Source organism: Pristiophorus japonicus, unplaced genomic scaffold (genome assembly GCF_044704955.1).
Source record: "Pristiophorus japonicus isolate sPriJap1 unplaced genomic scaffold, sPriJap1.hap1 HAP1_SCAFFOLD_509, whole genome shotgun sequence".
NCBI lineage: Eukaryota > Metazoa > Chordata > Chondrichthyes > Pristiophoridae > Pristiophorus > Pristiophorus japonicus.
Window position 1 is genome coordinate 38,757 of NW_027254415.1, and position 22,211 is coordinate 60,967.

Here is a 22,211-nt window from a genome sequence, read left to right on the forward strand (position 1 = left end):
CGGGCTGATTCACCCCCCTCCCTAACCCAGGGGTCACTGGACAGGGATCAGGAGCAGGAACCCGGGCTGATTCACCCCCTCCCTAACTGAGGGGTCACTGGACAGGGATCAGGAGCAGGAACCCGGGCTGATTCACCCCCATCCCTAACTGAGGGGTCACTGGACAGGGATCAGGAGCAGGACCCCGGGCTGATTCACCCCACTCCCTAACCCAGAGGTCACTGGACAGGGATCAGGAGCAGGAACCCGGGCTGATTAAGCCGCCTCCCTAACCCATGTGTCACTGGACAGGGATCAGAAGCAGGAACCCGAGCTGATTCACCCTCCCTCCCGAACCCAGGGGTCACTGGACAGGGATCAGGAGCAGGAACCCGGGCTGATTCACCTCCCTCCCTAACACAGGGATCACTGGACAGGGATCAGGGGCAGGAACCTGGGCTGATTCACCCTCCCTCCCTAACCCAGGGGTCACTGGACAGGGATCAGGAGCAGGAACCCGGGCTGATTCACCCTCCCTAACTGAGGGGTCACTGGACAAGAATCAGGAGCAGGAATCCGGGCTGATTCACCCCCCTCCCTAACTGAGGGGTCACTGGACAGGGATCAGGAGCAGGAACCCGGGCTGATTCACCCCCTCCCTAACTGAGGGGTCACTGGACAGGGATCAGGAGCAGGAACCCGGGCTGATTCACCCCCTCCCTAACCCAGGGGTCACTGGACAGGGATCAGGAGCAGGAACCCGGGCTGATTCACCCCCTCCCTAACCCAGGGGTCACTGGACAGGGATCAGAAGCAGGAACCTGGGCTGATTCACCCCTCCCTAACCCAGGGGTCACTGGACAGGGATCAGGAGCAGGAACCCGGGCTGATTCAACCCCCTCCCTAACCCAGGGGTCACTGGACAGGGATCAGAAGCAGGAACCCGGGCTGATTCACCCCCCTCCCTAACCCAGGGGTAACTGGACAGGGATCAGGAGCAGGAACCCGGGCTGATTCACCCCCCTCCCTAACCCAGGGGTCACTGGACAGGGATCAGAAGCAGGAACCCGGGCTGATTCAACCCCCTCCCTAACTGAGGGGTCACTGGACAGGGATCAGGAGCAGGAACCCGGGCTGATTCACCCCCCTCCCTAACCCAGGGGTCACTGGACAGGGATCAGAAGCAGGAACCCGGGCTGATTCAACCCCCTCCCTAACCCAGGGGTCACTGGACAGGGATCAGGAGCAGGAACCCGGGCTGATTCACCCCCCTCCCTAACCCAGGGGTCACTGGACAGGGATCAGGAGCAGGAACCTGGGCTGATTCACCCCTCCCTAAACCAGGGTTCACTGGACAGGGATCAGGAGCAGGAACCCGGGCTGATTCACCCAACTCCCTAACCCAGGGGTCACTGGACAGGGATCAGGAGCAGGAACCCGGGCTGATTCACACCCCTCCCTAACCCAGGGGTCACTGGACAGGGATCAGGAGCAGGAACTCGGGCTGATTCACCCCCCTCCCTAACCCAGGGGTCACTGGACAGGGATCAGGAGCAGGAACACGGGCTGATTCACCCCCCTCCCTAACCCAGGGGTCACTGGACAGGGATCAGGAGCAAGAACCCGGGCTGATTCACCCCCCTCCATAACCCAGGGGTCACTGGACAGGGATCAGGGGCAGGAACCCGGGCTGATTCACCCCCCTCCCTAACCAAGGGGTCACTGGACAGGGATCAGGAGCAGGAACCTGGGCTGATTCACCCCTCCCTAACCCAGGGGTCACTGGACAGGGATCAGTAGCAGGAACCCGGGCTGATTCATCCCCTCCCTAACCCAGGGGTCACTAGACAGGGATCAGGAGCAGGAACCCGGGCTGATTCACCCCCCTCCCTAACCCAGGGGTCACTGGACAGGGATCAGGAGCAGGAACCCGGGCTAATTCACCCCCCTCCCTAACCCAGGGGTCACTTGACAGGGATCAGGAGCAGGAACCCGGGCTGATTCACCCCCCTCCCTAACCCAGGGGTCACTGGACAGGGATCAGGAGCAGGAACCCGGGCTGATTCACTCCCTCCCTAACTGAGGGGTCACTGGACAGGGATCAGGAGCAGGAACCCGGGCTGATTCACTCCCTCCCTAACCCAGGGGTCACTGGACAGGGATCAGGAGCAGGAACCCGGGCTGATTCACCCCTCTCCCTAACTGAGGGGTCACTGGACAGGGATCAGGAGCAGGAACCCGGGCTGATTCAGCCCCCTCCCTAACCCATGTGTCACTGGGCAGGGATCAGAAGCAGGAACCCGGGCTGATTCACCCTCCTTCCCTAACCCAGGGGTCACTGGGCAGTGATCAGGAGCAGGAACCCTGGCTGATTCACCCTCCCTCCCTAACCCAGGGGTCACTGGACAGGGATCAGGAGCAGGAACCCGGGCTGATTCACCTCCCTCCCTAACACAGGGATCACTGGACAGGGATCAGGGGCAGGAACCCGGGCTGATTCACCCCACTCCCTAACCCAGGGGTCACTGGACAAGAATCAGGAGCAGGAATCCGGGCTGATTCACCCCCCTCCCTAACTGAGGGGTCACTGGACAGGGATCAGGAGCAGGAACCCAGGCTGATTCACCCCCTCCCTAACTGAGGGGTCACTGGACAGGGATCAAGAGCAGCAACCCGGGCTGATTCACCCCCTCTCTAACTGAGGGGTCACTGGACAGGGATCACGAGCAGGAACCCGGGCTGATTCACCCCACTCCCTAACCCAGGGGTCACTGGACAGGGATCAGAAGCAGGAACCTGGGCTGATTCACATCTCCCTAACCCAGGGGTCACTGGACAGGGATCAGGAGCAGGAACACGGGCTGATTCACCCCTCTCACTAACCCAGGGGTCACTGGACAGGGATCGGGAGCAGGAACCCGGGCTGATTCACCCCCCTCCCTAACTGAGGGGTCACTGGACAGGGATCAGGAGCAGGAACCCGGGCTGATTCACCCCACTCCCTAACCCAGGGGTCACTGGACAGGGATCAGGAGCAGGAACCCGGGCTGATTCACCCCCCTCCCTAACCCAGGGGTCACTGGACAGGGATCAGGACAGGAACCCGGGCTGATTCACCACCCTCCCTAACCCAGGGGTCACTGGACAGGGATCAGGACAGGAACCTGGGCTGATTCACCCCCCTCCCTAACTGAGGGGTCACTGGACAGGGATGAGGAGCAGGAACCCGGGCTGATTCACCACCCTCCCTAACCCAGGGGTCACTGGACAGGGATCAGGAGCAGGAACCCGGGCTGATTCACCCCCTCCCTAACTGAGGGGTCACTGGACAGGGATCAGGAGCAGGAACCCGGGCTGATTCACCCCCTCCCTAACTGAGGGGTCACTGGACAGGGATCAGGGGCAGGAACCCGGGCTGATTCACCCCCTCCCTAACCCAGGGGTCACTGGACAGGGATCAGGAGCAGGAACCCGGGCTGATTCACCCCCCTCCCTAACCCAGGGGTCACTGGACAGGGATCAGGAGCAGGAACCCGGCTGATTCACCCCACTCCCTAACCCAGGGGTCACTGGACAGGGATCAGAAGCAGGAACCTGGGCTGATTCACCCCTCCCTAACCCAGGGGTCACTGGACAGGGATCAGGAGCAGGAACCCGGGCTGATTCACCCTCCCCAACTGAGGGGTCACTGGACAAGAATCAGGAGCAGGAACCCGGGCTGATTCATCCCCTCCATAACTGAGGGGTCACTGGACAGGGATCAGGAGCAGGAACCCGGGCTGATTCATCCCCTCCATAACTGAGGGGTCACTGGACAGGGATCAGGAGCAGGAACCCGGGCTGATTCACCCCCCTCCCTAACCCAGGGGTCACTGGACAGGGATCAGGAGCAGGAACCCGGGCTGATTCACCCCACTCCCTAACCCAGGGGTCACTGGACAGGGATCAGGAGCAGGAACCCGGGCTGATTCACCCCACTCCCTAACCCAGGGGTCACTGGACAGGGATCAGGAGCAGGAACCCGGGCTGATTCACTCCCTCCCTAACACAGGGATCACTGGACAGTGATCAGGGGCAGGAACCTGGGCTGATTCACCCTCCCTCCCTAACCCAGGGGTCACTGGACAGGGATCAGGAGCAGGAACCCGGGCTGATTCACCCTCCCTAACTGAGGGGTCACTGGACAAGAATCAGGAGCAGGAATCCGGGCTGATTCAACCCCCTCCCTAACTGAGGGGTCACTGGACAGGGATCAGGAGCAGGAACCCGGGCTGATACACCCCCTCCCTAACTGAGGGGTCACTGGACAGGGATCAGGAGCAGGAACCCGGGCTGATTCACCCTCCCTCCCTAACCCAGGGGTCACTGGACAGGGATCAGGAGCAGGAACCCGGGCTGATTCACCCCCCTCCCTAACCCAGGGGTCACTGGACAGCGATCAGGAGCAGGAACCCGGGCTGATTCACCCCCCTCCCTAACCCAGGGGTCACTGGACAGGGATCAGGAGCAGGAACCCGGGCTGATTCACCCCCCTCCCTAACCCAGGGGTCACTGGACAGGGATCAGGAGCAGGAACCCGGGCTGATTCACCCCCCTCCCTAACCCAGGGGTCACTGGACAGGGATCAGGAGCAGGAACCCGGGCTGATTCACCCTCCTCCCTAACCCAGGGGTCACTGGACAGGGACCGGGAGCAGGAACCCGGGCTGATTCACCCCCTCCCTAACTGAGGGGTCACTGGACAGGGATCAGGAGCAGGAACCCGGGCTGATTCACCCTCTCCCTAACTGTGGGGTCACTGGACAGGGATCAGGAGCAGGAACCCGGGCTGATTCACCCCCCTCCCTAACTGAGGGGTCACTGGACAGGGATCAGGAGCAGGATCCCGGGCTGATTCACCCTCCTCCCTAACCCAGGGGTCACTGGACAGGGATCAGGAGCAGGCACCCGGGCTGATTCACCCCCCTCCCTAACCCACGGGTCACTGGACAGGGATCAGGAGCAGGAACCCAGGCTGATTCACCCACCTCCCTAACCCAGGGGACACTGGACAGGGATCAGGAGCAGGAACCCGGGCTGATTCACCCCCCTCCCTAACCCAGGGGACACTGGACAGGGATCAGGAGCAGGAACCCAGGCTGATTCAACCCCCTCCCTAACCCAGGGGTCACTGGACAGGGATCAGGAGCAGGAACTCGGGCTGATTCACCCCCTCCCTAACTGAGGGGTCACTGGACAGGGATCAGGAGCAGGAACCCGGGCTGATTCACCCTCTCCCTAACTGAGGGGTCACTGGACAGGGATCAGGAACAGGAACCCGGGCTGATTCACCCCTCCCTAACCCAGGGGTCACTGGACAGGGATCAGGAGCAGGAACCCGGGCTGATTCACCCCCTCCCTAACTGAGGGGTCACTGGACAGGGATCAGGAGCAGGAACCCGGGCTGATTCACCCCCCTCCCTAACCCAGGGGTCACTGGACAGGGATCAGAAGCAGGAACCTGGGCTGATTCACCCCTCCCTAACCCAGGGGTCACTGGACAGGGATCAGGAGCAGGAACCCGGGCTGATTCACCCCGCTCCCTAACCCAGGGATCACTGGACAGGGATCAGGAGCAGGAACCCGGGCTGATTCACCCACCTCCCTAACCCAGGGGTCACTGGACAGGGATCAGGAGCAGGAACCCGGGCTGATTCATCCCCCTCCCTAACCCAGGGGTCACTGGACAGGGATCAGGAGCAGGAACCCGGGCTGATTCACCCCCCCTCCCTAACCCAGGGGACACTGGACAGGGATCAGGAGCAGGAACCCGGGCTGATTCACCCCACTCCCTAACCCAGGGGTCACTGGACAGGGATCAGGAGCAGGAACCCGGGCTGATTCACCCCCCTCCCTAACCCAGGGGTCACTGGACAGGGATCAGGAGCAGGAACCCGGGCTGATTCACCCCACTCCGTAAGCCAGGGGTCACTGGACAGGGATCAGGAGCAGGAACCCGGGCTGATTCACCCCCCTCCCTAACCCAGGGGACACTGGACAGGGATCAGGAGCAGGAACCCGGGCTGATTCACCCCACTCCCTAACCCAGGGGTCACTGGACAGGGATCAGGAGCAGGAACCCGGGCTGATTCACCCCACTCCCTAACCCAGGGGTCACTGGACAGGGATCAGGAGCAGGAACCCGGGCTGATTCACTCCCTCCCTAACCCAGGGGTCACTGGACAGGGATCAGGAGCAGGAATCCGGGCTGATTCACCCCCCCTCCCTAACACAGGGATCACTGGACAGGGGTCAGGAGCAGGAACCCAGGCTGATTCACCCTCTCCCTAACTGAGGGGTCACTGGACAGGGATCAGGAGCAGGAACCCGGGCTGAATTACCCCCCTCCCTAACTGAGGGGTCACTGGACAGGGATCAGGAGCAGGAACCCGGGCTGATTCACCCCCTCCCTAACTGAGGGGTCACTGGACAGGGATCAGGAGCAGGAACCCGGGCTGATTCACCCCCCTCCCTAACCCAGGGGTCACTGGACAGGGATCAGGAGCAGGAACCCGGGCTGATTCACCCCCCCGCCTAACCCAGCGGTCACTGGACAGGGATCAGGAGCAGGAACCCGGGCTGATTCACCCCTCCCTAACCCAAGGGTCACTGGACAGGGATCAGGAGCAGGAACCCGGGCTGATTCACCCCCCTCCCTAACCCAGTGGTCACTGGACAGGGATCAGGAGCAGGAACCCGGGCTGATTCACCCACCTCCCTAACCCAGGGGTCACTGGACAGGGATCAGGAGCAGGAACCCGGGCTGATTCACCCCGCTCCCTAACCCAGGGATCCCTGGACAGGGATCAGGAGCAGGAACCCGGGCTGATTCACCCACCTCCCTAACCCAGGGGTCACTGGACAGGGATCAGGAGCAGGAACCCGGGCTGATTCATCCCCCTCCCTAACCCAGGGGTCACTGGACAGGGATCAGGAGCAGGAACCCGGGCTGATTCACCCCCCCTCCCTAACCCAGGGGACACTGGACAGGGATCAGGAGCAGGAACCCGGGCTGATTCACCCCACTCCCTAACCCAGGGGTCACTGGACAGGGATCAGGAGCAGGAACCCGGGCTGATTCACCCCCCTCCCTAACCCAGGGGTCACTGGACAGGGATCAGGAGCAGGAACCCGGGCTGATTCACCCCACTCCGTAAGCCAGGGGTCACTGGACAGGGATCAGGAGCAGGAACCCGGGCTGATTCACCCCCCTCCCTAACCCAGGGGACACTGGACAGGGATCAGGAGCAGGAACCCGGGCTGATTCACCCCACTCCCTAACCCAGGGGTCACTGGACAGGGATCAGGAGCAGGAACCCGGGCTGATTCACCCCACTCCCTAACCCAGGGGTCACTGGACAGGGATCAGGAGCAGGAACCCGGGCTGATTCACTCCCTCCCTAACCCAGGGGTCACTGGACAGGGATCAGGAGCAGGAACCCGGGCTGATTCACCCCCCCTCCCTAACACAGGGATCACTGGACAGGGGTCAGGAGCAGGAACCCAGGCTGATTCACCCTCTCCCTAACTGAGGGGTCACTGGACAGGGATCAGGAGCAGGAACCCGGGCTGAATTACCCCCCTCCCTAACTGAGGGGTCACTGGACAGGGATCAGGAGCAGGAACCCGGGCTGATTCACCCCCTCCCTAACTGAGGGGTCACTGGACAGGGATCAGGAGCAGGAACCCGGGCTGATTCACCCCCCTCCCTAACCCAGGGGTCACTGGACAGGGATCAGGAGCAGGAACCCGGGCTGATTCACCCCCCCCCTAACCCAGCGGTCACTGGACAGGGATCAGGAGCAGGAACCCGGGCTGATTCACCCCCCTCCCTAACCCAGGGGTCACTGGACAGGGATCAGAAGCAGGAACCCGGGCTGATTCACCCCTCCCTAACCCAAGGGTCACTGGACAGGGATCAGGAGCAGGAACCCGGGCTGATTCACCCCCCTCCCTAACCCAGTGGTCACTGGACAGGGATCAGGAGCAGGAACCCGGGCTGATTCACCCACCTCCCTAACCCAGGGGTCACTGGACAGGGATCAGGAGCAGGAACCCGGGCTGATTCACCCACCTCCCTAACTGAGGGGACACTGGACAGGGATCAGGAGCAGGAACCCGGGCTGATTCACCCCCCTCCCTAACCCAGGGGTCACTGGACAGGGATCAGGAGCAGAAACCCGGGCTAATTCACCCCCCTCCCTAACCCAGGGGACACTGGACAGGGATCAGGAGCAGGAACCCGGGCTGATTCACCCCCCTCCCTAACCCAGGGGTCACTGGACAGGGATCAGGGGCAGGAACCCGGGCTGATTCACCCCACTCCCTAACCCAGGGGTCACTGGACAGGGATCAGGAGCAGGAACCTGGGCTGATTCACCCCTCCCTAACCCAGGGGTCACTGGACAGGGATCAGGAGCAGGAACCCGGGCTGATTCACCCCCTCCCTAACCCAGGGGTCACTGGACAGGGATCAGGAGCAGGAACCCGGGCTGATTCACCCACCTCCCTAACCCAGGGGTCACTGGACAGGGATCAGGAGCAGGAACCCGGGCTGATTCACCCCCCTCCCTAACCCAGGGGTCACTGGACAGGGATCAGGAGCAGGAACCCGGGCTGATTCACCCCACTCCCTAACCCAGGGGTCACTGGACAGCGATCAGGAGCAGGAACCCGGGCTGATTCACCCCCCTCCCTAACCCAGGGGTCACTGGACAGGGATCAGGGGCAAGAACCCGGGCTGATTCACCCCCCTCCCTAACCCAGGGGTCACTGGACAGGGATCAGGAGCAGGAACCTGGGCTGATTCACCCCTCCCTAACCCAGGGGTCACTGGACAGGGATCAGGAGCAGGAACCCGGGCTGATTCACCCCCTCCCTAACCCAGGGGTCACTGGACAGGGATCAGGAGCAGGAACCCGGGCTGATACACCCCGCTCCCTAACCCAGGGGTCACTGGACAGGGATCAGGAGCAGGAAGCCAGGCTGATTCACCCCCCTCCCTAACCCAGGGGTCACTGGACAGGGATCAGGAGGAGGAACCCGGGCTGATTCACCCCCCTCCCTAACCCAGGGGTCACTGGACAGGGATCAGGAGCAGGAACACGGGCTGATTCACCCCCCTCCATAACCCAGGGGTCACTGGACAGGGATCAGGAGCAGGAACCCGGGCTGATTCACCCCCTCCCTAACCCAGGGGTCACTGGACAGGGATCAGGAGAAGGAACCCGGGCTGATTCACCCCCCTCCCTAACTGAGGGGTCACTGGACAGGGATCAGGAGCAGGACCCCGGGCTGATTCACCCCACTCCCTAACCCAGGGGTCACTGGACAGGGATCAGGAGCAGGAACCCGGGCTGATTCACCCCCCTCCCTAACTGAGGGGTCACTGGACAGGGATCAGGAGCAGGAACCCGGGCTGATTCACCCACCTCCCTAACTGAGGGGTCACTGGACAGGGATCAGGAGCAGGAACCCGGGCTGATTCACCCACCTCCCTAACTGAGGGGTCACTGGACAGGGATCAGGAGCAGGAACCCGGGCTGATTCATCCCCCTCCCTAACCCAGGGGTCACTGGACAGGGATCAGGAGCAGGAACCCGGGCTGATTCAGCCCCCTCCCTAACCCAGAGGTCACTGGACAGGGATCAGGAGCAGGAACCCGGGCTGATTCACCCCCCTCCCTAACCCAGAGGTCACTGGACAGGGATCAGGAGCAGGAACCCGGGCTGATTCAGCCCCCTCCCTAACCCATGTGTCACTGGACAGGGATCAGAAGCAGGAACCCGGGCTGATTCACCCTCCCTCCCTAACCCAGGGGTCACTGGACAGGGATCAGGAGCAGGAACCCGGGCTGATTCACCTCCCTCCCTAACACAGGGATCACTGGACAGGGATCAGGGGCAGGAACCTGGGCAGATTCACCCTCCGTCCCTAACCCAGGGGTCACTGGACAGGGATCAGGAGCAGGAACCCGGGCTGATTCACCCTCCCTAACTGAGGGGTCACTGGACAAGAATCAGGAGCAGGAATCCGGGCTGATTCACCCCCCCTCCCTAACCCAGGGGTCACTGGACAGGGATCAGGAGCAGGAACCCGGGCTGATTCACCCCCTCCCTAACCCAGGGGTCACTGGATAGGGATCAGGAGCAGGAACCCGGGCTGATTCACCCCACTCCCTAACCCAGGGGTCACTGGACAGGGATCAGGAGCAGGAACCCGGGCTGATTCACCCCCCTCCCTAACCCAGGGGTCACTGGACAGGGATCAGGAGCAGGAACCCGGGCTGATTCACCCCCCTCCCTAACCCAGGGGACACTGGACAGGGATCAGGAGCAGGAACCGGGCTGATTCACCCCCCTCCCTAACCCAGGGGTCACTGGACAGGGATCAGGAGCAGGAACCCGGGCTGATTCACCCCCTCCCTAACTGAGGGGTCACTGGACAGGGATCAGGAGCAGGAACCCGGGCTGATTCACCCTCTCCCTAACTGAGGGGTCACTGGACAGGGATCAGGAGCAGGAACCCGGGCTGATTCACCCCCCTCCCTAACTGAGGGGTCACTGGACAGGGATCAGGAGCAGGAACCCGGGCTGATTCACCCCCTCCCTAACTGAGGGGTCACTGGACAGGGATCAGAAGCAGGAACCTGGGCTGATTCACCCCTCCCTAACTCAGGGGTAACTGGACAGGGATCAGGAGCAGGAACCCGGGCTGATTCAACCCCCTCCCTAACCCAGGGGTCACTGGACAGGGATCAGGAGCAGGAACCCGGGCTGATTCACCCCCTCCCTAACCCAGGGGTCACTGGACAGGGATCAGGAGCAGGAACCCGGGCTGATTCACCCCACTCCCTAACCCAGGGGTCACTGGACAGGGATCAGGAGCAGGAACCCGGGCTGATTCACCCCCCTCCCTAACCCAGGGGTCACTGGACAGGGATCAGGAGCAGGAACCCGGGCTGATTCACCCCTCCTCCCTAACCCAGGGGTCACTGGACAGGGATCAGGAGCAGGAACCCGGGCTGATTCACCCCCCTCCATAACCCAGGGGTCACTGGACAGGGATCAGGGGCAGGAACCCGGGCTGATTCACTCCCCTCCCTAACCCAGGGGTCACTGGACAGGGATCAAGAGCAGGAACCCGGGCTGATTCATCCCCTCCCTAACCCAGGGGTCACTGGACAGGGATCAGGAGCAGGAACCCGGGCTGATTCACCCAACTCCCTAACCCAGGGGTCACTGGACAGGGATCAGGAGCAGGAACCCGGGCTGATTCACCCAACTCCCTAACCCAGGGGTCACTGGACAGGGATCAAGAGCAGGAACCCGGGCTGATTCATCCCCTCCCTAACTGAGGGGTCACTGGACAGGGATCAGGAGCAGGAACCCGGGCTGATTCACCCACCTCCCTAACTGAGGGGTCACTGGACAGGGATCAGGAGCAGGAACCCGGGCTGATTCACCCCCTCCCTAACCCATGTGTCACTGGACAGGGATCAGAAGCAGGAACCCGGGCTGATTCACCCTCCCTCCCTAACTCAGGGATCACTGGACAGGGATCAGGGGCAGGAACCTGGGCTGATTCACCCTCCCTCCCGAACCCAGGGGTCACTGGACAGGGATCAGGAGCAGGAACCCGGGCTGATTCACCCTCCCTAACTGAGGGGTCACTGGACAAGGATCAGGAGCAGGAACCCGGGCGGATTCACCCCCCTCCCAAACTGAGGGGTCACTGGACAGGGATCAGGAGCAGGAACACGGGCTGATTCACCCCCTCCCTAACTGAGGGGTCACTGGACAGGGATCAGGAGCAGGAACCCGGGCTAGTTCACCCATCTCCCTAACCCAGGGGTCACTGGACAGGGATCAGGAGCAGGAAACCGGGCTGATTCACCCCTCCCTAACCCAGGGATCACTGGACGGGGATCAGGAGCAGGAACCCGGGCTGATTCACCCCTCTCCCTAACCCAGGGGTCACTGGACAGGGATCGGGAGCAGGAACCCGAGCTGATTCACCTCCCTCCCTAACCCAGAAGTCACTGGACAGGGATCAGGAGCAGGAACCCGGGCTGATTCACCCCACTCCCTAACCCAGGGGTCACTGGACAGGGATCAGGAGCAGGAACCCGGGCTGATTCACCCCCCTCCCTAACCCAGGGGTCACTGGACAGGGATCAGGAGCAGGAACCCGGGCTGATTCATCCCCCCTCCCTAACCCAGGGGTCACTGGACAGGGATCAGGAGCAGGAACCCGGGCTGATTCACCCCCCTCCCTTACCCAGGGATCACTGGACAGGGATCAGGAGCAGGAACCCGGGCTGATTTACCCCTCTCCCTAACCCAGGGGTCACTGGACAGGGATCGGGAGCAGGAACCCGGGCTGATTCACCTCCCTCCCTAACTGAGGGGTCACTGGACAGGGATCAGGAGCAGGAACCCGGGCTGATTCACCCACCTCCCTAACCCAGGGGTCACTGGACAGGGATCAGGAGTGGGAACCCGGACTGATTCACCGCCCTCCCTAACCCAGGGATCACTGGACAGGGATCAGGAGCAGGAACCCGGGCTGATTCACCCCACTCCCTCACCCAGGGGTCACTGGACAGGGATCAGGAGCAGGAACCCGGGCTGATTCACCCCACTCCCTAACCCAGGGGTCACTGGACAGGGATCAGGAGCAGGAACCCGGGCTGATTCACCCTCCTCCCTAACCCAGGGGTCACTGGACAGGGATCAGGAGCAGGAACCCGGGTTGATTCACCCTCCTCCCTAACCCAGGGGTCACTGGACAGGGATCAGGAGCAGGAACCCGGGCTGATTCACCCTCCCTAACCCGGGGGTCACTAGACAGGGATCGGGTGCAGGAACCCGGGCTGATTCACCTCCCTCCCTAACCCAGGGGTCACTGGACAGGGATCAGGAGCAGGAACCCGGGCTGATTCACCCACCTCCCTAACCCAGGGGTCACTGGCCAGGGATCGGGAGCAGGAACCCGGGCTGATTCACCCCCCTCCCTAACCCAGGGGTCACTGGACTGGGATCAGGAGCAGGAACCTGGGCTGATTCACCCCCCTCCCTAACCCGGGGGTCACTGGACAGGGATCGGGTGCAGGAACCTGGGCTGATTCACCCTCCCTAACCCAGGGGCCACGAGACAGGGATCAGGAGCAGGAACCTGGGCTGATTCAACCACTCTCCTCGTGTCTACGACAGTTTGGTTAAACGTAGTTTCCGACCACAGGCCGAGAATGGAGCCTTTTTGATGGGACAGTGCAGAGGGAGCTTTACTCTGTATCTAACCCCGTGCTGTACCTGCCCTGGGAGTGTTTGATGGGACAGTGTAGAGGGAGCTTTACTCTGTATCTAACCCCCTGTATCTGCCCTGGGAGTGTTTGATGGGACAGGGTAGAGGGAGCTTTACTCAGTATCTAACACCCTGTACCTGCCCTGGGAGTGTTGGATGGGACAGTGTAGAGGGAGCTTTACTCTGTATCTAACCCCCTGTACCTGCCCTGGGAGTGTTTGATGCGACAGTGTAGAGGGAGCTTTACTCTATATCTAACCCCCTGTACCTGCCCTGGGAGTGTTTGATGGGACAGTGTAGAGGGAGCTTTACTCTGTATCTAACCCCCTGTACCTGCCCTGGGAGTGTTTGATGGGACAGGGTAGAGGGAGCTTTACTCTGTATCTAACCCCCTGTACCTGCCCTGGGAGTGTTTGATGGGACAGGGTAGAGGGAGCTTTACTCTGTATCTAACCCCCTGTACCTGCCCTGGGACTGTTGGACGGGACAGTGTAGAGGGAGCTTTACTCTGTATCTAACCCCGTGCTGTACCTGCCCTGGGAGTGTTTGATGGTCAGTGTAGAGGGAGCTTTACTCTGTATCTAACCCCCTATACCTGCCCTGGGAGTGTTTGATGGGACAGGGTAGAGGGAGCTTTACTCTGTATCTAACCCCCTGTACCTGCCCTGGGAGTGTTTGATGGGACAGTGTCGAGGGAGCTTTACTCTGTATCTAACCCCCTGTACCTGCCGTGGGAGTGTTTGATGGGACAGTGTAGAGGGAGCTTTACTCTGTATCTAACCCCCTGTACCTGCCCTGGGAGTGTTTGATGGGACAGTGTAGAGGGAGCTTTACTCTGTATCTAACCCCCTGTACCTGCCCTGGGAGTGTTTGATGGGACAGTGTAGAGGGAGCTTTACTCTGTATCTAACACCCTGTACCTGCCCTGGGAGTGTTTGATGGAACAGTGTAGAGGGAGCTTTACTCTGTATATAACCCCGTGCTGTACCTGCCCTGGGAGTGTTTGATGGGGCAGTGTAGAGGGAGCTTTACTCTATATTTAACCCCGTGCTGTACCTGCCCTGGGAGTATTGATGGTCAGTGTAGAGGGAGCTTTACTCTGCATCTATCCCCCTGTAACTGCCCTGGTAGTGTTTGATGGGACAGTGTAGATGGAGCTTTACTCTGTATCTAACCCCGTGCTGTACCTGCCCTGGGAGTGTTTGATGGGATAGTGCAGAGGGAGCTTTACTCTGTATCTATCCCCCTGTACCTGCCCTGGTAGTGTTTGATGGGACAGTGTAGAGGGGGCTTTACTCTGTATCTAACCCCGTGCTGTACCTGCCCTGTGAGTGTTTGATGGGACAGTGTAGAGGGAGCTTTACTCTGTATCTAACCCCCTGTACCTGCCCTGGGAGTGTTTGATGGGACAGTGTAGAGGGAGCTTTACTCGGTATCTAACCCCCTGTACCTGCCCTGGGAGTGTTTGATGGGACAGTGTAGAGGGAGCTTTACTCTGTATCGAACCCCCTGTACCTGCCCTGGGAGTGTTTGATGGGGCAGTGTAGAGGGAGCTTTACTCTGTATCTAACCCCCTGTACCTGCCCTGGGAGTGTTTGATGGGACAGTCTAGAGGGAGTTTTAAATTTGTATCTAACCCCATGCTGTACATGTCCTGGGTGTGTTTGATGGGACAGTGTAGAGGGAGCTTTACTCTGTATCTAACCCTGTGCTGTACCTGCCCTGGGAGTGTTTGATGGGACAGTGTAGAGGGAGTTTTACTCTGTATCTAAACCCGTGCTGTACCTGCCCTGGGAGTGTTTGATGGGATCGTGTAGCGGGAGCTTTACTCTGTATCTAACCCCGTGCTGTACCTGCCCTGGGAGTGTTTGATGGACAGTGTAGAGGGAGATTTACTCTGTATCTAACCCCCTGTACCTGCCCTGGGAGTGTTTGATGGGACAGGGTAGAGGGAGCTTTACTCTGTATCTAACCCCCTGTACCTGGCCTGGGAGTGTTTGATGGGATAGTGTAGATGGAGCTTTACTCTGTATCAAACCCCGTGCTGTACCTGCCCTGGGAGTGTTTGATGGGATAGTGTAGAGGGAGCTTTACTCTGTATCTATCCCCCTGTACCTGCCCTGGGAGTGTTTGATGGGACAGTGTAGAGGGAGCTTTACTCTGTATCTATCCCCCTGTACCTGCCCTGGGAGTGTTTGATGGGACAGTGTAGAGGGGGCTTTACTCTGTATCTAACCCCGTGCTGTACCTGCCCTGTGAGTGTTTGATGGGACAGTGTAGAGGGAGCTTTACTCTGTATCTAACCCCGTGCTGTACCTGCCCTGGGAGTGTTTGATGGGACAGTGTAGAGGGAGCTTTACTCTGTATCTAACCCCGTGCTGTACCTGCCCTGGGAGTGTTTGATGGGACAGTGTAGAGGGAGCTTTCCTCTGTATCTAACCCCCTGTACCTGCCCTGGGAGTGTTTGATGGGACAGTGTAGAGGGAGCTTTACTCTGTATCGAACCCCCTGTACCTGCCCTGGGAGTGCTTAATGGGACAGTGTAGAGGGGGCTTTACTCTGTATCTAACCCCATGCTGTACCTGCCCTGGGAGTGTTTGATGGGAGAGTGTAGAGGGAGCTTTACTCTTTATTTAACCCCGTGCTGTACCTGCCCTGGGAGTGTTTGATGGGACAGTCGAGAGGGAGTTTTAAATTTGTATCTAATCCCATGCTGTACATGTCCTGGGTGTGTTTGATGGGACAGTGTAGAGGGAGCTTTACTCTGTATCTAACCCTGTGCTGTACCTGCCCTGGGAGTGTTTGATGGGACAGTGTAGAGGGAGTTTTACTCTGTATCTAAACCCGTGCTGTACCTGCCCTGGGAGTGTTTGATGGGATCGTGTAGAGGGAGCTTTACTCTGTATCTAACCCCGTGCTGTACCTGCCCTGGGAGTGTTTGATGGACAGTGTGGAGGGAGATTTACTCTGTATCTAACCCCCTGTACCTGCCCTGGAAGTGTTTGATGGGACAGTGTAGAGGGGGCTTTACTCTGTATCTAACCCCGTGCTGTACCTGCCCTGGGAGTGTTTGATGGAAGAGTGTAGAGGGAGCTTTACTGTGTATTTAATCCCGTGCTGTACCTGCCCTGGGAGTGTTTGATGGGAGAGTGTAGAGGGAGCTTTACTCTGTATCTAAACCCGTGCTGTACTTGCACTGGGAGTGTTTGATGGGACAGTGCAGAGGGCGCTTTACTCTGTATCTAACCCCATGCTGTACCTGCCCTGGGAGTGTTTGATGGGACAGTGTAGAGGGAGCTTTACTCTGTATCTAACCCCATGCTGTACATGCCCTGGGTGTGTTTGATGGGACAGTGTAGAGGGAGCTTTACTCTGTATCTAACCCCGTGCTGTACTTGCCCTGGGAGTGTTTGATGGGACAGTATAGAGGGAGCTTTACTCTGTATCTAACCCCCTGTACCTGCCCTGGGAGTGTTTGATGGGACAGTGTAGAGGGAGTTTTACTCTGTATCTAAACCCGTGCTGTACCTGCCCTGGGAGTGTTTGATGGGATCGTGTAGAGGGAGCTTTACTCTGTATCTAACCCCGTGCTGTACCTGCCCTGGGAGTGTTTGATGGACAGTGTAGAGGGAGATTTACTCTGTATCTAACCCCCTGTACCTGCCCTGGGAGTGTTTGATGGGACAGGGTAGAGGGAGCTTTACTCTGTATCTAACCCCCTGTTCCTGGCCTGGGAGTGTTTGATGGGATAGTGTAGATGGAGCTTTACTCTGTATCAAACCCCGTGCTGTACCTGCCCTGGGAGTGTTTGATGGGATAGTGTAGAGGGAGCTTTACTCTGTATCTATCCCCCTGTACCTGCCCTGGGAGTGTTTGATGGGACAGTGTAGAGGGAGCTTTACTCTGTATCTATCCCCCTGTACCTGCCCTGGGAGTGTTTGATGGGACAGTGTAGAGGGGGCTTTACTCTATATCTAACCCCGTGCTGTACCTGCCCTGTGAGTGTTTGATGGGACAGTGTAGAGGGAGCTTTACTCTGTATCTAACCCCGTGCTGTACCTGCCCTGGGAGTGTTTGATGGGACAGTGTAGAGCGAGCTTTACTCTGTATCGAACCCCCTGTACCTGCCCTGGGAGTGTTTGATGGGACAGTGTAGAGGGAGCTTTACTCTGTATCTAACCCCCTGTACCTGCCCTGGGAGTGTTTGATGGGACAGTGTAGAGGGAGCTTTACTCTGTATCTAACCCCGTGCTGTACCTGCCCTGGGAGTGTTTGATGGGACAGTGTAGAGGGAGCTTTCCTCTGTATCTAACCCCCTGTACCTGCCCTGGGAGTGTTTGATGGGACAGTGTAGAGGGAGCTTTACTCTGTATCGAACCCCCTGTACCTGCCCTGGGAGTGCTTAATGGGACAGTGTAGAGGGGGCTTTACTCTGTATCTAACCCCATGCTGTACCTGCCCTGGGAGTGTTTGATGGGAGAGTGTAGAGGGAGCTTTACTCTTTATTTAACCCCGTGCTGTACCTGCCCTGGGAGTGTTTGATGGGACAGTCGAGAGGGAGTTTTAAATTTGTATCTAATCCCATGCTGTACATGTCCTGGGTGTGTTTGATGGGACAGTGTAGAGGGAGCTTTACTCTGTATCTAACCCTGTGCTGTACCTGCCCTGGGAGTGTTTGATGGGACAGTGTAGAGGGAGTTTTACTCTGTATCTAAACCCGTGCTGTACCTGCCCTGGGAGTGTTTGATGGGATCGTGTAGAGGGAGCTTTACTCTGTATCTAACCCCGTGCTGTACCTGCCCTGGGAGTGTTTGATGGACAGTGTGGAGGGAGATTTACTCTGTATCTAACCCCCTGTACCTGCCCTGGAAGTGTTTGATGGGACAGTGTAGAGGGGGCTTTACTCTGTATCTAACCCCGTGCTGTACCTGCCCTGTGAGTGTTTGATGGGACAGTGTAGAGGGAGCTTTACTCTGTATCTAACCCCGTGCTGTACCTGCCCTGGGAGTGTTTCATGGGACAGTGTCGAGGGAGCTTTACTCTGTATCTAACCCCGTGCTGTCCCAGCCCTGGGAGTGTTTGATGGGACAGTGTAGAGGGAGCTTTACTCTGTATCTAACCCCGTGCTGTACCTGCCCTGGGAGTGTTTGATGGAAGAGTGTAGAGGGAGCTTTACTGTGTATTTAATCCCGTGCTGTACCTGCCCTGGGAGTGTTTGATGGGAGAGTGTAGAGGGAGCTTTACTCTGTATCTAAACCCGTGCTGTACTTGCACTGGGAGTGTTTGATGGGACAGTGCAGAGGGCGCTTTACTCTGTATCTAACCCCATGCTGTACCTGCCCTGGGAGTGTTTGATGGGACAGTGTAGAGGGAGCTTTACTCTGTATCTAACCCCATGCTGTACATGCCCTGGGTGTGTTTGATGGGACAGTGTAGAGGGAGCTTTACTCTGTATCTAACCCCATGCTGTACATGCCCTGGGAGTGTTTGATGGGACAGTGCAGAGGGCGCTTTACTCTGTATCTAACCCCCTGTACCTGCCCTGGGAGTGTTTGATGGGACAGTGTAGAGGGAGCTTTACTCTGTATCTAACCCCCTGTACCTGCCCTGGGAGTGTTTGATGGGACAGTATAGAGGGAGCTTTACTCTGTATCTAACCCCCTGTACCTGCCCTGGGAGTGTTTGATGGGACAGTGTAGAGGGAGCTTTACTCTGTATCTAAACCCGTGCTGTACCTGCCCTGGGAGTGTTTGATGGGATCGTGTAGAGGGAGCTTTACTCTGTATCTAACCCCGTGCTGTACCTGCCCTGGGAGTGTTTGATGGACAGTGTAGAGGGAGATTTACTCTGTATCTAACCCCCTGTACCTGCCCTGGGAGTGTTTGATGGGACAGGGTAGAGGGAGCTTTACTCTGTATCTAACCCCCTGTTCCTGGCCTGGGAGTGTTTGATGGGATAGTGTAGATGGAGCTTTACTCTGTATCTATCCCCCTGTACCTGCCCTGGGAGTGTTTGATGGGACAGTGTAGAGGGAGCTTTACTCTGTATCTATACCCCTGTACCTGCCCTGGGAGTGTTTGATGGGACAGTGTAGAGGGGGCTTTACTCTGTATCTAACCCCGTGCTGTACCTGCCCTGTGAGTGTTTGATGGGACAGTGTAGAGGGAGCTTTACTCTGTATCTAACCCCGTGCTGTACCTGCCCTGGGAGTGTTTGATGGGACAGTGTAGAGGGAGCTTTACTCTGTATCGAACCCCCTGTACCTGCCCTGGGAGTGCTTAATGGGACAGTGTAGAGGGGGCTTTACTCTGTATCTAACCCCGTGCTGTACCTGCCCTGGGAGTGTTTGATGGGAGAGTGTAGAGGGAGCTTTACTCTGTATTTAACCCCGTGCTGTACCTGCCCTGGGAGTGTTTGATGGGACAGTCGAGAGGGAGTTTTAAATTTGTATCTAATCCCATGCTGTACATGTCCTGGGTGTGTTTGATGGGACAGTGTAGAGGGAGCTTTACTCTGTATCTAACCCTGTGCTGTACCTGCCCTGGGAGTGTTTGATGGGACAGTGTAGAGGGAGTTTTACTCTGTATCTAAACCCGTGCTGTACCTGCCCTGGGAGTGTTTGATGGGATCGTGTAGAGGGAGCTTTACTCTGTATCTAACCCCGTGCTGTACCTGCCCTGGGAGTGTTTGATGGACAGTGTAGAGGGAGATTTACTCTGTATCGAACCCCCTGTACCTGCCCTGGGAGTGTTTGATGGGACAGGGTAGAGGGAGCTTTACTCTGTATCTGACCCCCTGTACCTGGCCTGGGAGTGTTTGATGGGACAGTGTAGAGGGGGCTTTACTCTGTATCTAACCCCGTGCTGCACCTGCCCTGTGAGTGTTTGATGGGACAGTGTATAGGGAGCTTTACTCTGTATCTAACCCCCTGTACCTGCCCTGGGAGTGTTTGATGGGACAGTGTAGAGGGAGCTTTACTCTGTATCTAACCCCCTGTACCTGCCCTGGGAGTGTTTGATGGGACAGTGTAGAGGGGGCTTTACTCTGTATCTAACCCCGTGCTGTACCTGCCCTGGGAGTGTTTGATGGGACAGTGTAGAGGGAGCTTTACTCTGTATCTAACCCCGTGCTGTACCTGCCCTGGGAGTGTTTCATGGGACAGTGTCGAGGGAGCTTTACTCTGTATCTAACCCCGTGCTGTACCAGCCCTGGGAGTGTTTGATGGGACAGTGTAGAGGGAGCTTTACTCTGTATCTAACCCCGTGCTGTACCTGCCCTGGGAGTGTTTGATGGAAGAGTGTAGAGGGAGCTTTACTGTGTATTTAATCCCGTGCTGTACCTGCCCTGGGAGTGTTTGATGGGAGAGTGTAGAGGGAGCTTTACTCTGTATCTAAACCCGTGCTGTACTTGCACTGGGAGTGTTTGATGGGACAGTGCAGAGGGCGCTTTACTCTGTATCTAACCCCATGCTGTACCTGCCCTGGGAGTGTTTGATGGGACAGTGTAGAGGGAGCTTTACTCTGTATCTAACCCTGTGCTGTACCTGCCCTGGGAGTGTTTGATGGACAGTGTAGAGGGAACTTTACTCTGTATCTAACCCCCTGTACCTGCCCTGGGAGTGTTTGATGGGACAGGGTAGAGGGAGCTTTACTCTGTATCTAACACCCTGCACCTGCCCTGGGAGTGTTTGATGGGACAGTGTCGAGGGAGCGTTACTCTGTATCTAACCCCCTGTACCTGCCCTGGGAGTGTTTGATGGGACAGTGTCGAGGGAGCTTTACTCTGTATCTAACCCCCTGTACCTGCCGTGGGAGTGTTTGATGGGACAGTGTAGAGGGAGCTTTACTCTGTATCTAACCCCCTGTACCTGCCCTGGGAGTGTTTGATGGGACAGTGTAGAGGGAGCTTTACTCTGTATCTAACCCCCTGTACCTGCCCTGGGAGTGTTTGATGGGACAGTGTAGAGGGAGCTTTACTCTGTATCTAACCCGCTGTACCTGCCCTGGGAGTGTTTGATGGAACAGTGTAGAGGGAGCTTTACTCTGTATATAACCCCGTGCTGTACCTGCCCTGGGAGTGTTTGATGGGGCAGTGTAGAGGGAGCTTTACTCTATATTTAACCCCGTGCTGTACCTGCCCTGGGAGTATTGATGGTCAGTTTAGAGGGAGCTTTACTCTGTATCTATCCCCCTGTAACTGCCCTGGTAGTGTTTGATGGGACAGTGTAGATGGAGCTTTACTCTGTATCTAACCCCGTGCTGTACCTGCGCTGGGAGTGTTTGATGGGATAGTGTAGAGGGAGCTTTACTCTGTATCTATCCCCCTGTACCTGCCCTGGTAGTGTTTGATGGGACAGTGTAGAGGGGGCTTTACTCTGTATCTAACCCCGTGCTGTACCTGCCCTGTGAGTGTTTGATGGGACAGTGTAGAGGGAGCTTTACTCTGTATCTAACCCCCTGTACCTGCCCTGGGAGTGTTTGATGGGACAGTGTAGAGGGAGCTTTACTCGGTATCTAACCCCCTGTACCTGCCCTGGGAGTGTTTGATGGGACAGTGTAGAGGGAGCTTTACTCTGTATCGAACCCCCTGTACCTGCCCTGGGAGTGTTTGATGGGGCAGTGTAGAGGGAGCTTTACTCTGTATCTAACCCCGTGCTGTACTTGCCCTGGGAGTGTTTGATGGGACAGTCTAGAGGGAGTTTTAAATTTGTATCTAACCCCATGCTGTACATGTCCTGGGTGTGTTTGATGGGACAGTGTAGAGGGAGCTTTACTCTGTATCTAACCCTGTGCTGTACCTGCCCTGGGAGTGTTTGATGGGACAGTGTAGAGGGAGTTTTACTCTGTATCTAAACCCGTGCTGTACCTGCCCTGGGAGTGTTTGATGGGA

The 22,211-nt window shown here is 58.1% G+C and overlaps 1 protein-coding gene across 3 annotated transcripts in view; it reads right to left on the bottom strand.

Annotated features, from left to right (window-relative positions):
• The window catches only part of LOC139253738 (atrophin-1-like), a 371,736-nt gene that overhangs the window by 23,880 nt on the left and 325,645 nt on the right, over positions 1-22,211 (bottom strand). The window lies entirely within an intron of this gene.